Source organism: Chionomys nivalis, chromosome 10, assembly GCF_950005125.1.
Source record: "Chionomys nivalis chromosome 10, mChiNiv1.1, whole genome shotgun sequence".
NCBI lineage: Eukaryota > Metazoa > Chordata > Mammalia > Rodentia > Cricetidae > Chionomys > Chionomys nivalis.
Window position 1 is genome coordinate 30,867,012 of NC_080095.1, and position 17,021 is coordinate 30,884,032.

Here is a 17,021-nt window from a genome sequence, read left to right on the forward strand (position 1 = left end):
GACAAGAAGAGGAGAGGATGGCCAAAAGAATTTAACAGACAGGAGATTTGAAAGTTTAGACTTTGCTTATTCTCAAGTCATCAACAGAGAAAAAGTCTTTCCCAGCCCATCTCTGGGTCATTTTTTCACTCAATAAAAGTCTACCACCCGAGCAATTACATAGATTGAGAAAAGGAGCAGACCTGACCTATTTATAACACAGTCAATTCTCCATTATTCCAGGCTCTCTCAAGCTATACACTTTATGTTGTTATCTGCCCTCTGGTCACTTCATTGCCCATTATCACCTCCACAGGGAAAAGAGGTGAATCTCAAATCAATTCATTTAACTATTTATTAGCAATGCTGGTAAGCAGGCAAGGGAAAAGGAAATGAGAGACTCCTCTACGTTTAAACCTAGCCCTCCACCTCAAGTTTTTATCTGCAGACTCGCACTCCTGTCAAAAATGTTGCTAAACGTTGTTAAGCTTTAATTACAAATAAATGACACTTCCACTATTCCCATTTCACTGAATTATATTAAATGATTCAAGAATCATTTTCTTCACTGAAAACAATGGCAAGGATTCTATCACAATGTCTTAGGTGATTCCACTGTATAAACAAAAATATTAATAATTATAAGGTAAGGTAAGGAAACTACAGAACCCTACCATTTTTTTCTATGTGCAAAGTAGAGCCTTTACAGTATCAATCAGAATAAGGTACTTCACACATGGTTTGTAAAGAATTTAATGTGGTATCATGTATGAATTGAATAAGCAGCCTTCTAAAAGAATAACTCTATGATGGATAGCATTATCACTAACCTTTAATGGTGGTGTTGTGATTATTGATCCTCTGGATGAGACTGTGGCCTCTCTAACACCCTTTGCAACTCAACAAAAGGGAGACATTACTGCTTCATAGAATCCCAAAGATTAGAACTAAAGATGTGAGATGCCATTAGTCTGCGGTGTGAAAGGCCTTGACCTTGTGGAAAACAATCTTAGGGTGTGAAAGAAAGGACAATATATATGCAATGCTAAGGGAACCTTAAAAGGTAAATATCAAAATATATGCCTCATTTTTCCATACTTTTCTGCCTCTGCTTTGTTTGTTTTTCTGAAAAACAGGTGCAACCATAGACACAGCACTTACAAGCAAGCTGTCTCTAACCACCTATTCATCACCCACCGTGAAATCAGAAGAGTACAGTTAGAATTGTCTTTTGGCCAACAACAACAACAAAAAGATCTATGATTTACCCACTGTCGTTGTCTTGTCGTTGTCTCCTGTTGTATGGAGAAAGAGCGATAAAGAAGTTGTGATTTCTAGTCTTCTTTTGCCCTCTCTGGAAAACCCTTACCTCTCAGAGAATGCTGTCAAAAAAGACTATGCCTAAGATAGAATACATAAAATAAAATCAAAAAAACAAAAATTATAAAAGGAGAGCAAATGTACAAACCCTCACATGTGCTTTGCTTTATTCTCTTTAATGCTGCCAAGACAGGTCCATAAAGGTAATTTCAGTGAACTATTAACTTTATCCCATGTGAAAATACACATCTAATATGAGCACCCATTCAACAGTTTCATTTGGCATCAGGAAAGACATATCATGAGACAAAATTATCTCTTTAAACAGATACGTGTTATGTGGCATCTGAATTACCTCACGTGTGGGTTGGAAAGCCTGATGCTGATCAGGGTTTGGTTACCCAGCAGGCGTTTGCTTGTAAAACCTGCTTAGAACAAGTCCAAAAGGCGGGGGCTATATTTCTTTCCATTAGGCCACCCGTGTAGGGGAGTGAAATGTGCTTCTGACAAACAGCCCTTCTCTGCTACCATATGAAGAGCTTGTCATTCGTGATCAGCTCAGGAGGTTACAAATGAACTCGTTTAATTACATGGATGCAGAATTTGCTGCACCAGGCATTTTCATTATCACTAGGAAGGAAGAATGACTGAGTCAAAGATCTGGACACAGACATGAGTGAAAACACATTAAAATAGAAGATGAACCAGCAGGCGAGGAAGTTTTAAATGAAACTTGGAAAAAACAAGCTTACATCCCAGTGACTTTTACAGGAAAAGTTGACTAAAAGAAGAACAATTGGTTATTATTCGGCATGAAAGATAAACCCCATGGGAAAGGTGGATTTTCTTAACTTACTTAAGTACACGGGATGGGTGTTTGAGAACAAATGAGAGCTTGGTTTTAGATCTGAATAATCAGGGATCTTGCAAGACAGACCAACATATTTGGACAGGCTTTGTCTAGGACAGAGAACCCAGGAAACTCGTGAGGTGATGAAGAATACAATGCAACTATATCTTTTGGCTCCTTTGATATTTTAGTAAATTAATTCTGAGAATAATAAAAACAGGATGAGAATTCCAGGGAGCTGGGAGAGCAGGTACTGATAGAAAGAAAAAAAAAACACAGGACACTGTTGCTTCCAAGAGTGAAGTCAACCTGGATATCTGAAAAATAAAAGAATATGGAACAGTATTCTTAAGTGGGAAATGCACACACACACACACACACACACACACACACATACAGAGAGAGCGAAATTCCTGTGGTTCTCAATTAGACTATCATATATCTACAGAATACTGAGGTTAGAAAGAATGAAATTTCACAGTTACAATTAAGGAGTTCTTAAGAGCCCATAATCCCAGGTTCTACTAAAACACAATATTCAATGCATTTTTATCCAGTGTCTTCACTTAATTCAGCTGTGGGTTAATCTATTTCCACTGTGTGAGCAAGGACAACATCCTGCATGCACTTTTATCCCAAATGCCCTGAACACAACCTAGCATGGAGCATAGCACATGGATAAGATTCAGTCTTTGTCCAGTCCTTATTTATAAGCTCCTGACTTCAGCGGAAGTCTGCCTGGCATTCCTTGGAGCCTGAGATTATTAGACTGAAGTTTTAAATTCCATTGCTGTCAGCACTACTGGACTTGTTCCTTACCTATTTGGGTAAAAAGAAAAATATTTTTCAAAAGTAATCACTTTCCAAAGAATTTTAATCTCCCTTACATGTTCTAAAGTAGCAAAACAGGCTCTTATTGTTTGTTTTATGTTGGGTTGAACTGTAGCTTAGAAGCTACTTAAAAATACATCAACAGCTTACAAAGACTACTCTGCTGCTTGCTGCCCACTGCACCAATTTGATTAATTACATTTGTGCTACATTATATATTATATGATCTTAAAATGAAAAGTTACTGTTTCCCTGCTTGATGGCTTGGACCTACCTAACGTTCCGTTAAAGATCACTTTTATAAATCAATACATTTATTCATTCATAATGTTAAAAATAAGTAAGATATATATATATATATATTATATACACCGTAGTATATGAATTTATACTAATTTCTGCACTTTGGTCTGTTACTATATATATACATAACAATATATAATATTTTCTGCATATATATGTGACTATAGTGATAATTAAAATTAATTTTGAACAGTGTATCTGAGGACTATATTTGTTGAGAAGCCTGTTATGGAAGCCGTGCAAAGCCCTACTTTTAAATTAATTGAAACTGCTTTTGAGAGAAATGGTTTCACCCTGAAATGATAGCCCAACAGCACCATCCCACATTCAATGGCCATCATTACATAAGGGTTCTAGTTTGTTTTCTGATGACCAAAAGCAACTTAGGGGGAAAAAAGGGGGTTCATTTCAGTTGCTTGTACTTCCAGATCACATTCCAACACTGAGGGAAGTCAAGGAAGGAGCTAACGCACTCAGGGAAATTCTCACACAGCTTAATTTGCTTGGCTAATGATGGTACAGTCTACAGAGGGATAGCCCCTCACACATAAATTATCAATCAAGACAGTCTCTCACAGAGATGGCCACAGACTCGTCTGAATGAAGTGATTCTTTGCTTGATGTTCCCTCTTCGCAGCTAACTCTAGGTTGCACTGAGCTAACAATAAAAATGAATGGTGACAATTATGATATAATCATTGCACATGGACAGAAAAAATATTAAGAAATTACAACAATTATTATAGTGTTAATTTTCTACAGTAAAGTGGAGTATTCCATGCCCCTGTCAAGGGTCATGGGTAAAGTGAATTGGTCAAGGCAAATATTTAAAATTCATTTTGATAAAAGTCGCTGTACCTTGGCAAAGACATCATCACCACAGCTTACTGTGCTCTGTGTCCCAGTCTAGAACCTGGGTTTCTTTCAACCATTGGCAAAGGGTGTAAGGATATACTTCCAGGTGTGAGAGCACATTACACAAAACTGTTAATCAAAAATTGGTGCTTTCAATGAACTCATTGGTGTAACTGTCTGATTTCCCAACTTGAGAGAAATTCTTCATTCTGTTTCTCTCTCTTTCCCAGCCCCATCTGAAACCATCTTCTTATGCCATTCTGTACTAGCTGAACTTTTGTTACCATATAAAATTTTATTTCCTTTCTTGTTTCACTGCATGCATCTCCCTCCTTCTTTCCCAGTCCTCCTTCAGCTGGAAATAGACAGCAGAACCTTTTAAATACTAAGTAGTTTCTCCTAAAGATACATGGCCAGCCTTCCCATTTTCTACTTAACCAAAGACTAAGAAACATTTTAAAAATTGACACATTTCACCAAATTAACACGCAGAAGAGCCAACATTAGGTCCTAAGGTTATCCCTGTCTGAAAGCAGACTTCCTTTCATTGCATATTCCTGGCTCACTTACTCAGGCTGACAGCAATGTCTTCAGGATGCATAAACCACTGATGCAACCAGGCTTTGCACCACCCTCTCCTGCCACCAGCTTGGACTCTCAGCATAGGACTCATTCACTACTTAAATCTTGACTCTCTAGTCATACCGGTTGTTTATGCCTGCCTTGTGGGCCTGGCCCATGGCAAGTGCTAAAGATCGTCTTCGGAATGAATAAATAAGATTTCTTCACAATCTGTAGTATACCTTCTGCTTCTAAAGAATCATAGTCTCCTTCACAAGAGACAGATATGCTCATTCGTGGCAGTTGGTATTTTTCTTCACAAACTGTTTCCTTCAACCTACATGGAAAAGAAAAATCTCCAATTAAAGATCTACAGGCACCTAAGGAAAGCTGAGTGGGACAAAGAGTCTTCTCCAGAGATGATCACACCAGTTGGCTGTCTGATATAAATATTCAGTCCTGAGAACATATTTGAGAGTATGCAGATTGTTCATTGTTCATACTGAGCAGGTTATGTTTGAGAATATATGGATATATACATAAACAATACATATATGCATGCAGCAGTAATATAAGAAAGGCCTGATTTTGAAAGAGTGCAAGGTGGGGTATATTTGAGGGTTCAGAGTGCAGAAAGGGAAGGGAAGAAGTGTAATTAAAAAAAGAAAGAAAGAAAACATGGGAAAAAGATAAAACTTTTAGTGACTATCTCAAGAAAACAATAGCTAAATTAACAACAGATTAGTACTTCCTCTCCAGTCTCCAAGATTTAAGATTATATTTATACATAGCAAGGTTATACACTAACATACTAACTCCCTACACTGATAAATATAAGGTCTTTTCATTTGATTATTTAAACTTTAAGCAGTAGAAAACTGTTTTTCTTTCTTAAAATTTTATTATTAAAGTATTTAACAAGTCCATAACCAAAAATACTTTGATCCATTTTGTCGAACTAGCTATGATCATGATCTTTATGAGGTACTATAAAATACAAAAATTAAGGAAGAATTAGTAGCACTTGAAAGCAAAGACAGGCAGATCTCTGTGAGTTCAAGGCCAACTTGGTCTACAGAGTGAGTTCTCAGACAGCCTCGTGATGGAGGAAGGTCATTGGTTAATTAAAAAAGAAACTGCTTGGCCCTCATAGGTTAGAACATAGGTGGATGGAGTAAACAGAACAGAATGCTGGGAGGAAGAGGAAGTGTGCTCAGATGCAGAGCAGCTCCTCTCAGAGACAGACGCAATGCAGCTCATCGCCAGGGCAGATGCGATGAAGCTCCGACCCAGGATGGACGTAGGCTAGAATCTTCCCGGTAAGGGCACCTTGCGGGTGCTATACACATTATTAGGAATGGGCTAGTCCAGGTGCGAGAGTTACCCGAGAAGAGGCTAGATATAATGGGCCAAGCAGTGTTTAAAAGAATACAGTTTGTGTGTTGTTATTTCGGGGCATAAGCTAGCCAGGCAACCAGGAGCTGGGGTGGCAGGAACACAGCCCGCAGCTCCCACAACAGCCACGGTTAAACAGTGAGAACCCCCTTCTTCAGTAATCTCAAAAACATATAAAAAGTTTAAACAAAGAAATAAATAAAACAAAAAGTAAGACAAAGTTTTAGAACTTGGAAAGCTAACAAATTAGAAATCAGAAAGAATTTAGAATCATTGGTTAAAATATTTGTTCTGACCAAGAATCACCATCTCAAGATAGTTTTGTATATTTCATAAATGTATTATGCTTGTAAAACTTTGGATCATGGGTCATCAAACACTCAGAATTAACCTTCACCAAGGCCTGCATGTGAACCAATTAGCAAAGAGCAATAAAGGTGGAAACAACCGTTTAACATAGGACAACTGCACAGACATAAGCCGTAAAAAAACTGGGTCCCTAAAAGTCAGTGACACTAACACCATAAAGTTTTGTAATATTTGTTTCCTTCAGAGCAAATCAGTTCACTACAGTGAAGGAATTGTTTTTCAACCAAAGAACTAAAATGACAGTCTTTTTTAACAAGATAAATGTTTTGTTAACAATGTGTCATAATTTTTTTTGTTACTGCTGTTGTTTTCACATGAAGTAACTCTTACAGATACAGTTTAAACTTGGTCAGAAACAGAAGCCATTTAAGTTCAAGGGAATGTGCAGCTTCTTCCAATAAAGATTTGTAATGGAATTCATCCATGATCAATTTAGCCTCAGTCAGTTCTTCAGTAGCTCAAGGGAAGGAAAGGCTAGTCCTTGAACTCATCTCACCTCACCCTTTCTAAGGCTTGAAAAGAACTTCATCAAAACAATGAAGCTCAACAAAGGAATCACCAAACTAATTGAAGAAGAAAAAAAGAGATACATGGGGAAAAAAATTCATAAGTTAGGTGAAACCACACACAGAAGAGCCAAGGTTCATTAAAGGGCAGGGGAACCTCTTGGTTAACCTGTTAATTAGACAGAACCTAGCCTATCCCAACATAAGACAGACATGCAGTGATAAATGTTATCGACTTGAATAATGCCTCTTTATGAGAATATAACACTGTATTGTTATCAAGGCATTCCACACACATTAATCTTATTTGACCTCTCAACAACTCTGTTGAACTCTGCAAAGAGGAAATTAAGTCTCCAGGAGATTAGGGAAATCCTACAAGGTCAAATATAGGAAGGAATATACTGACAAAAGAATACACGCTGTATTTTTCTTTCCTCAAAAAATAAATAAATAAATAAATAAATAAATAAATAAATAAATAAATGTCATTTCTCATGCCCTGTCGTGGTTGAAAAGCCAAATGCCTACACCACAAAAATATTCAGCAGAGAAAAACTCGTAATCTTGTACAATAGTAGAAAAAGGGTAGCAAAATGCAAATGTTTATATTGCAAATATATCAAAGACTGTCATGAAGATTTTGTATTTAAAAAAAACAAATTCTGATCAATTTTGGTGGTTCTATAAAGAATGAAATTTTTGATCTATATTTGGAGATTTCTGCATTTGCTTACTTAAGATTTAAAATGAATTAAATGAATCTGTACAGAGCCCAGTATCCCTTAGCTTCAGAATGTCACTTACATAGAAGTTGGACCACGAGGGAAAAAGAAAAACACTGAAATTTCAAATACAGGCATAGAGGGCAATGTTCATCCAAGCATTCTTCCCTCTCTCCCCTTTGTCTTACACGTCATTGAGTACTAGAACTCATTCACAATTCCTTTACCCAAGCATCTGCGTCCACGTTGGGGAGCAAAGTAAGATAGGAATCTCTCACAAAGGTTGTCTTGACACTAGAGTCTCATGAAAGTGATACCCACAACCTGCTGGGGATAAGAGTGACACCAACATGTGAACCTATTTCAGGACTAATATGTATCCAGTGTTTTCCACTTGGCCATGTGACCTGTGTGGACTCTGGCGAGCAGTGTATTCGTGAGTCTAGACAGGAGTCACTGCTCTTTCACTCCCCAAAAAGGTGCTCTCAGTGACCACTGGCATCTACGAACTTCAAGACCTCCTATTTTTCAGTAGGCTTAACTACAAAACCTTGCAGGTTCTTCAACAGTTCACATGGGGAGTTCTTTTATCTTTATGAAAGCCTGGATTAAAAGAACTGAAATATAACAATAAGATTGAAATGAGCAATAGGACCTATAAACTTATATAAACTTAGGTCAACAGAGGACCACTTTCAAATTTCTTGCACATTCTTCTAAAATCAACATGAGAAGAAAATGAGAAGCATCAAGGAAATGTTTGCAGCTCCAAAGTCTTATTTTGTGAATACTTCCAAAAATGGTTGAAGTCTTTAACCACTAAGCTGCTGGGGGAAAAAATGTATGTCCTTATTTAATATCAGCAGAGTAACTGACCAGCATTTGAGAATTGTGAATGAGGCCTTCTGACTTCCTCAATTATACCAGAGGATTTTCTGTGACCTTCCCTTATTGCAGTTTGGTAACAATGACACCGCTTTGTTGAAGGGACTCGGGACACACAAGGCAATGCACACTTCTGCAGAAACACATCCCACATTAAATTAAGTTAGAGGTGGTATTTGAAAAATAAATAACGGAGTTCCAATTCACTGCAAATGGTACAGGAGGCCAGTAAGTAGGAAGCCTTCAAGAGAAGGACTTCTTTTACAAAGATGTTTTACAGGACGTTTTCTGCGTCATTAACTCTCCTGGAATCCAGAACATACCATGATGAATTTCCCTAAAAAGTAGCTACTGTTTAATTTTGAAGGACTTCAAAGAGGCACAGTAGAAAGAAACAAAGAAAACCAAAAAGACCAGTAGATGTGAAATTCGCCAAAGGGTAGGGGGGGAAAAAAGAAAGAAAAAAAGAAAAGGGAAAGAAACATGAAGGTTCTAACAGATTTTGACCATGTACTCAAAATACCACTGATTATTTTGCTAATACAGTGTTTTACTGTTTCATGAGACTGAAATAAGCCTCTGTATTCATCAGAACACAGGGTATTCCTATTACAATATTAGTGTCATAGCCCTTAAAAAAGAAACATACTTAAACCCTTGAAAATAATGTCTAAAAATAGCTATTGAGGTGTGTATGTACTTTATTATAAACTTGAAGATTAGTTTTTATTAAAGAAGGTCACAGCATACTGATAATACTGCTCCTACCCTCAACATGTAGTTGTAGAGGAAAAATACGATTTCACAAAAGCAAATAAAAGAGGGCAGGAACAATAAGAAAGGAAGCCCATGCAGATACTATAATGGTTGTTTAACTTCAATAATAACAATAATTGGCCTTTAAAAATGTCTCTTGTATAAAACCTGTCCAAGGGAAAAGAAAGAAAAAATCCTAAAAGCTGCAAATCCCAAACACCACTACATGAAGAACATGTGGAAAATGTCAAATAACGATATCCACCAAAGTTAAGAAGTGCAGCAAACTTTGACTTCAATTAACATTTTGAATAATCAACTAAAATTTGGACTTCTATTCAAAAAGCCCCAGAAGATACAGCTGGATTAGGAGTCAGGCTTTTAGAGTCTCTTTAAAAGACCATTTGTTTATAGATACCCTTTTTGTACTCCACCTAGTCCTCATCTGTACCTAAGTTCACAGCAGAAGCCAAGCTGAATTTAAAGACGCATGCATACTGCAAGTAAGAAGTCCAGTTACCACATATATGTTTTGGGCCTGTCTCAAGTTTCCCTTGTTATGTAAGCACTTAGGGGCAATAAAATTTCACAGACATTCAGCAGCATTGTGAGCCTCAACATAACAGTCGCCTTGAGTGTGCAATTCTTTCAGACAGTATACATTACTGGGATGTAATTTATGTTGATCATATTGTCGATGCTTTATGGAAAAAACATTTAGTAGTACTGTTCCCTAATAACATTTTATTACTGTTATTAAATATCATTATCTGCACTGAACTCTGTATTAGAATAATCAAATCAGAAAAAAATATGAAATATTCAGAAAGATCTATGGAGTTGGTAGGTCCCCCGACACACATCATCTGTCTGCAGATGCTGATGAGAAGAAAGAAAAACAATGAGTATTCACTTCTCACAGATAGAGGTCACTAATGGACTGAATTTGAATCAGTGTGGCAGAAACCACAAAGTTATTAAAGCAATCCAGTGTGTACGGGGGAGAAGGGGAACTTGAATTAAAATTAAATATACCAAAAGATGATTATCCAGAAAAGCATGAACCAAACAGAATCAATGTTCATCACCTTCACCTTACTGGAATATTCTAAACAGACAGCAAAATCTCTGAGCGCCCTCGCGCTTTCTATTTATTTATTTCTTTTGAACCTACAGTCCTGCTGATCACAGGAGGAGCCATTCTTCCTTGCAAAAGTATAAAGCTGAAGAGTCAAACCAGATTAGATGCTCCAGCTGAGCATCTACAGAATACTCTGGTTGTGGACGTACTTTAAACCACAGCTTCAAACAGGGAAACTTAATCGCTGCTTTAGGAAAATTGGTCTAAATCCTAAGTCAAGCTATCCAGCAGGCCAGAATAAACGTAAAGTGCATCAGAGAAGGTTCAAATGAGATCCAGCCGTTCAAACTCAGATATGATCACATTATCTCAAACCTTGCATACAGGAAAAGAACATGACTGCTCTAGGAACTCCAGAGTAGGCCAGCATGGCACAATTTATTTCCTTTAAAGCATTCCCTAGAATGTAAAACTATAGTGAAACTACCTAAGTAGGTACCAAAAACAAACAAACAAACAAAAAGGAATGGAAAGGAAGAACAGAAAAGGTCTAGCATTCCTTCTGTGCTAAGTCTATAATAGGTCTACAATAGCATTGTTGGTCCAACTCTTTTTACAATTGTGTGTTTCAACTATCCAACACATGGAATAATTTGGAATCACATTTCCCAACTTTCTCCAGTCAAAGATATTTGCAACTTGACATGACAACGTGGTGCTGTACCATCAGCAGTCGTTAGTAAAGACCCGTAAGGGTTTTACCCTAGCCTGTTTTGATTTCCTCAGGCTTTTGGAAAAAAAAAATAATGAGGAGACAAGGAAAGAAAAGTTGTACACATTCAGGGGCAATAAAACAGGTAAATCAGGCAAACGGGCAACATTCCTTGGTGCACATATTCCCCAAAGATTGATTCTCCTTTAATATGGTGGTCAGCCAAGCCACATGTATCTGGCAAATATCCTTGATGATTTAAAAGACATAATCCAGTTCCAGCATTTCAGATTCTGACCTGAAAATGCATATCCATACGGCAACAATCAAATAAAGCACTGGATAAATGCCAACCTGGCATCCTATTTATCTCCCAATTTTGGGGGTGATGCTTCTTGGCTTATTTAATAAGGTCATACCAGGTAGGACTAGAGAGGATCCCACTCTGATACGGAAGCCATCCTTCATATATTAGCTTTGGACTGGGGGAAGTTAGGCATAATAAATTTAGCAATAATCCTGTAAGCAAGCGGGCATGCTCTGAAGCTCACTGGAGCCCTGTGTGATTTAAGTAGCCTCCCAGCTGAATAGGGAGCAAAGGCTCCCATTTACAAGAGGCAATGCACAGCAGACACAGCATGCAAAGAAATCTGATAGGCACCTTGCACCCCTGGAGAAGCATTTGCCTGCATTTACAGGGATTTTCGCCTTGCATTTACTTGATTAGTTTACTGTTAGCTTAACGGGAGAGTCCCTCTATTAGAACTAATCACAAGCTCTCAGAGAGATGATTTTCATTCAGAGAATGTCCTAGGAGGTTCCAGCAGAATTAATAGTGATCATCATAATAAAAACGATACCAGGGCCCCCAAGAGCTGCTTCAAAACTCTATAGTGTCTTAAGGGGTGGTGCTGCTGAATCTTTTCTGCCCTGGGAGCAAGTAGAAGCGTTTTATTAGCTGAAGTGCTGCGAGCTGCTGTTCAGAACTGTGTCTTCCCTCTGGTACCCTAGCCTCCTCGCCCACATGAAGCCATTCTCAGTTCACCCACATCACTGAGCATCAGACCAAAGAAGGGGGGGGGGGGCTCTCTGCAACATCACTAAGCCCAGGCAGTGGAACATACCACGCACATCCATATCCATCCCTCCTCTCTTTCCCCTACTATACACACACTGATCAAATTTAGACCTCCAAAGGCTAACGTATTAGCCAATTTTTATATCGTCCTTCAATGAAAATGTGACTTTTTATAGTTCATATCTTATGACAGCAGAAGATGAATGAAATTAGGGAAGACTCCGAGGATGTCAAAGGGTGGGGGGGGGAGATGTTTTTCCCACTTTGCTTTCAATATTCATATCCCTCTCTAAATATAAGATTCAGAGAAGGCTGCGAGAAGCAGGCAAGCAAAAGTAAGCTTCCTTTCTTTTTATATGAAACAGGACTGAGAGAATGAGAGAATGGGGTGAATGAAATCCATCAGTCATTTCTGTGGATTCAGGCACACTTAAAAGTCCTTGAATACACTTTCTAAATTTCCAAACTATACAGAATCAGACACCAGCTGGGGCCCAGGGTTGTCCACTGAGAGTCGGGGGTCGATTTACACAGCTGCCTATCTGGCAGGAAGAAACACCAAGACACCTCCCACCCCCGCTGCCAGAGGCTCCCATTCCCACCCCCAGCTAACATGACTGTCGAACGCCAGCGCTGGAAACCCATTTCTGGGACCTTGAACTTGGCCCCCAGTCTTACTTTGAGTCAAACCGAAAGGATCCAAAACCCGGGGGGAGGGGACACGGTTAAGGGTGCGCTTTTACCTGCTAAGGTTTTCCAGGTCTCTCTCCAGCCCCGGGGGTAATCCCGCTCAGCGCAACGCCCTCCCCCAGATCCAAACTTTTGCTGGGTCCTCCAGGTGGCGGCGGTGGCTGCTGCAATCCAGCTACGTCTCTGGCTGTGTCGGAGCTCCGGGAAGCTGAGGCCAGAGCCTCAGAGCCGTGCGCGCCTCCCGGCAGCTTGCCGGTGCCCAAGCGCCCTGCTCGCCTTGCCTGTAGTCGCCTACGTCCCCTACGGAGCCGCGGCATCGTCTTCCCCAGTCCTCCGCCACCTCCGCCTCCAGGGGTCCAGCATGCCACTTTATCTAGGCTCCGGCTGCCACAGCTCCGGGTCTCCTCTCCTCTCTTCTTCCGTCTCCCCCCTCTCCGCCTCGTACCCCGAATAAAGTAGGGCGGTCTAGGAGGGCGGTGGAGAGCGTCCCGGTCGAGTTCGGGACTTCTCCCGAGGACCACGGGAGTCGGCGGGAGAACTGGGCGGGCGTTCGGTCGCAGCGAATGTGCGGACCACGCGCAGCAAGGCGTGCAGTTCGGGCTGCGCGGGGGCGGGCGCGGAGCTGACTCCAAGTGCAGCGTTTGCGGGACGCGAGTCTGGAGGCTGCTCCAGCCACACTGCTGCCTTGATCGGACCGGGTCCGGTAATGTAGATGCCGAGGTCCCCACCCCCACCCCTCCTGACACCCCCGGGAGATGTTTACTGTAATGAATTCGCGGGGTCGGCTTTGCAGCTTGCACGCCCCTCCTCTCCCTCGGTCCCTCGTGCTCTGGCGCGCTCCCCTCTTCGAGCCCTCTTTCTTGGCCTCCCTCTTCTCCTCCCTCCCAAGCCGAGTCCCTCCCACTTCTCTGGTTTAAAGAATGCTTGGGAGGAGCCGCAGCAACCCTAAGCTTTCCAAGAGGCAAAGTCAGATGGGTCTTTTAACCCTGTCCTCCCTGGAGAGAATTACGTGCACCCGGCTAACCCAGGAATGCCAACTTGACCTAGCACCGCGCCTCTCCCTTTCTCTCTCTGTAAGCCTCAAGCATCCTTCCTACCCTCAGTTTCTCAAAACGATGAAGAAACCACCCGGTAGTTCGCCCGATGTACGTCCACGCAAGAGGAGCTATTACTTAGACTCAGAAATGATCGAAATGTAACATTAGAGGGTAAAAATACAGCAAGTCTCTCAACCAAAATGGCGTTATTTTACTGGCAGGGAACATTGGGGATGTGTCGCACCCCCAGCCCATCAAAGGTCTACTCAACAAGCTTTCTTCCATAAAGTTTAATTGGAGGAATTTGAGTTTGGCATCATATTTAAACAAACACATCCATTTTCCTCTGTCACCCTGGCTACTCCTGGAAAGAGTGATGATCAGTAGATGAGCTGTCTCTAGAAATTACAATGGGCAACCCGACAAGGTCCGCTTCAAAGACTGAAAACAGGCTACGTGGTTAAAATGTCCAATTGGCACACCTTTCCCACTTGGGATTCTCTTTGCAAAGGTTAAAAAGTAATCTAAGAAAGCTGAGACATATCTCTTTCATTTTATTTTATTTTTTCCGTCTCTTTTTGGCAAAGGGATGGTAGCCTGATTTGCTCTTCCATTCATTGTTGCACATAAGTCTCCAGCCAGTTGGGATCGTGTTTTAACTAGTCTATAGACCCGGAGAAAACTAACAGAAAAAGGAGAACAAGCACGCACCAAGCATTCGGCTGCAGTGAGGCGCGTTGTGGGTAGGGCCCCAGGAAAGGCAATTTGCAAGTTGAAAGCTCGCCCTGGACCAACTCCCTCGGGATCTTCTCAGCGTTCTGGGCTGACGACTTTGGCAAGGGCGTTGCCTGTAACTCGCTGGAGATGATTTCCGGACGAACCCCAGGCGCGACCGCACTCCTTGTCCTCAGTTCAAAGTCTGAGTCACTTGGCACCACTTCCCCAATTGTTTTTATTTCCTTGCATCGCTGTTGTGTCTGCTACCTTCATGGATTTGAGCGCTTAAATCCTGGTGAGACGATTTGGAGATACGCCCGATTTGTCTCCCAGGCCACACAAGGATCCACCCAAACGCACCGCGACACATGCATTCACACACATTGACACACAGCGCTGAGGTACAAAAGAGCTTGTCACTCTTGTCCTTTACAGATACCAAGGCGACTAGAAAACACATATGCGTAGCCTGTCTTTTTTTTCAAAGTTGAAGTGTAACTGACAAATATCCAGGAGAGAATGGGGCACGAATGGAGACTCTAATCTGAGGAGAACAAATAGTGAGAGTCATCTTGGAAGCTTCAGAAGAGAAGCGCCAAGACGACAGCGGCGATTGCAGTAGCCTTCAACAGCAACGGCCCCTGCCCAAGCCCCCCAGCAGGCAAGATGATTTATCCAAACAGCAAGTTTAGAACCAGTCCTTTCAAGACAGACAGGCTCTTTTCTAAATGTCCCCTTCCCTGATTAGTGCAGAGACCTTAGCTAGCTTGGACCCTTCATCGTGGAGGGTTTGCAAAACAGAAGTTTTTCGTGGCGGCGCTGAAAGCTCCAGGAAGAGCCCTGGACTGGTAGCTTAGCAGAGGAATCTTTTCAGGAGGTCCCTAGTCTGGTGGGGGCTCCAGGGCAGCTTGATGCGTCCTTGCCCTTACTACCCTGGGCGTCTGTTAGGCCTTGAGTTCAGCGCCGGGGGGGGGGGGGGGGGGGGGGCGGGGGGTAGAAGGACCCAGATCTGCGTCGTCCCAGGCACGCGGCGCAGGGAAAGTGATTATAGAGTTCCGGGGGACTTCTCCATCCCCCGCCGGTGAGTCAGGAAAGCGCAATTACACCAACCCTGGAACTGCCAGACCCCAGTGCAAGAGCAGAGCAGGAAGGGTCCTTGGTTTGGAAAAATCGCACTCGATCGGAAAGAAAACAAACTAGCATCCTCAGTTTAGTAGCTAATTAATCCCGGATTTGGGGCACAGGGCGGGTAGAGGCTTCAGATACAAATAACACTTCTGGGATTCAACACGGACGGTAGGGGAGGTTGCTACTTACCGGACTTAAGAGAATCATTCTAGTGGAAATGGGAGGCTGGAGTTCGAAAAGCATGGGGGATTTGGAAAACTCCATTTAGGATCGATGTTTCTGGCAGGCAGCAAGGGAGCGTTTTTTTACCCCACAACTCAGTCACAAAACTCCGTAGAGGATGTGGATTCGACTTGAGAGCATCCCCAAGTCGGGATAGAAAGAGAGAGAGGGGAAAAAGCCTATATTCTTTGGGAATGTAAAGAGACAATACAGAGAACTCCCACCCGATGACCATCCACCACTTGTTCAAAAAAGTGAAAGAAATCAGTTTTCCCAGATAGCGTGGTGCCCACCTAAGAAAAGCTAGGGCAACCACTAGAAACTTCACCTGGCTTTGCAACCCCTTTACCTGGTGGCCTTGTCTCCTTAGCTCATCCAAATTCGACTGGGTCGGGGAGGTGGAAAGGGAAGAAGCTGGCACAGCGGCAGCAGAGGGACTCCCCGGGCATGGTATTGTTTTAGGGGTCGCCGCCGAGGTCCCTCCTGCCCATCGTTGAGAACTTCCACCCTGGTCCTGAGGCTCCGTGGACGCCGTGACGGTTTCAGACGTGCTGTCTCCAGCTGCTGGAAACTCGAGAGGGAGGACCAGAAAGGAGCGCACCTGGAAGCAGAGCGAGCTCTGCGTGTTTGAGAGGCCCTACACTTGGTGTTATCTCCCAGCGCACATTCCTAGGTTGTGACAATGGATGACGCCAAACTCACAAGTGATGGCTACCGCTTTCAACTGTACAGCTAACTGCACGGTACCCTGCGAGGCAGAACGCTTCGTTTCCCCTCCCCCTCCTATCCCTCCTGCCGAGGAGGGAACTAGCTTAACCCTGTATTCACCCTACACTCCGGATGGAAGCTAGATTGCACTGAGAAACCGCAGGCGGTGGCTCTCCGGGCAAAAGCTTTGTTCACGTGCAGTTCCAGTGGGCGTGTGGCTGTCTAGGGGCACTCGCGTGGCAAGATGCCAGTGGCGCTCTTTCCGAGCCAGACTCAGGAATTGGGAAGGAGCCTAGCGTTTCATCCGGACCAG

The 17,021-nt window shown here is 42.1% G+C and overlaps 1 protein-coding gene across 3 annotated transcripts in view; it reads right to left on the reverse strand.

The window, feature by feature from the left end:
- Flrt2 (fibronectin leucine rich transmembrane protein 2) overlaps positions 1-16,815 on the reverse strand; it is a 96,218-nt gene extending 79,403 nt beyond the window's left edge. The window contains exons 1-2 of one of the 3 annotated variants that reach the window (XR_009057833.1): positions 16,350-16,815; positions 14,321-14,942 (exon numbers count right to left, since the gene is read on the reverse strand). The gene's annotated coding sequence lies outside the window, so the exon portion shown is untranslated. Of the gene's footprint in view, positions 1-12,949; positions 13,695-14,320; positions 14,943-16,349 lie in introns of those variants that run through there. The other 2 variants (XM_057782478.1, XM_057782477.1) reach the window with 2 other exon arrangements.
- Positions 16,816-17,021: the final 206 nt, after the last annotated feature.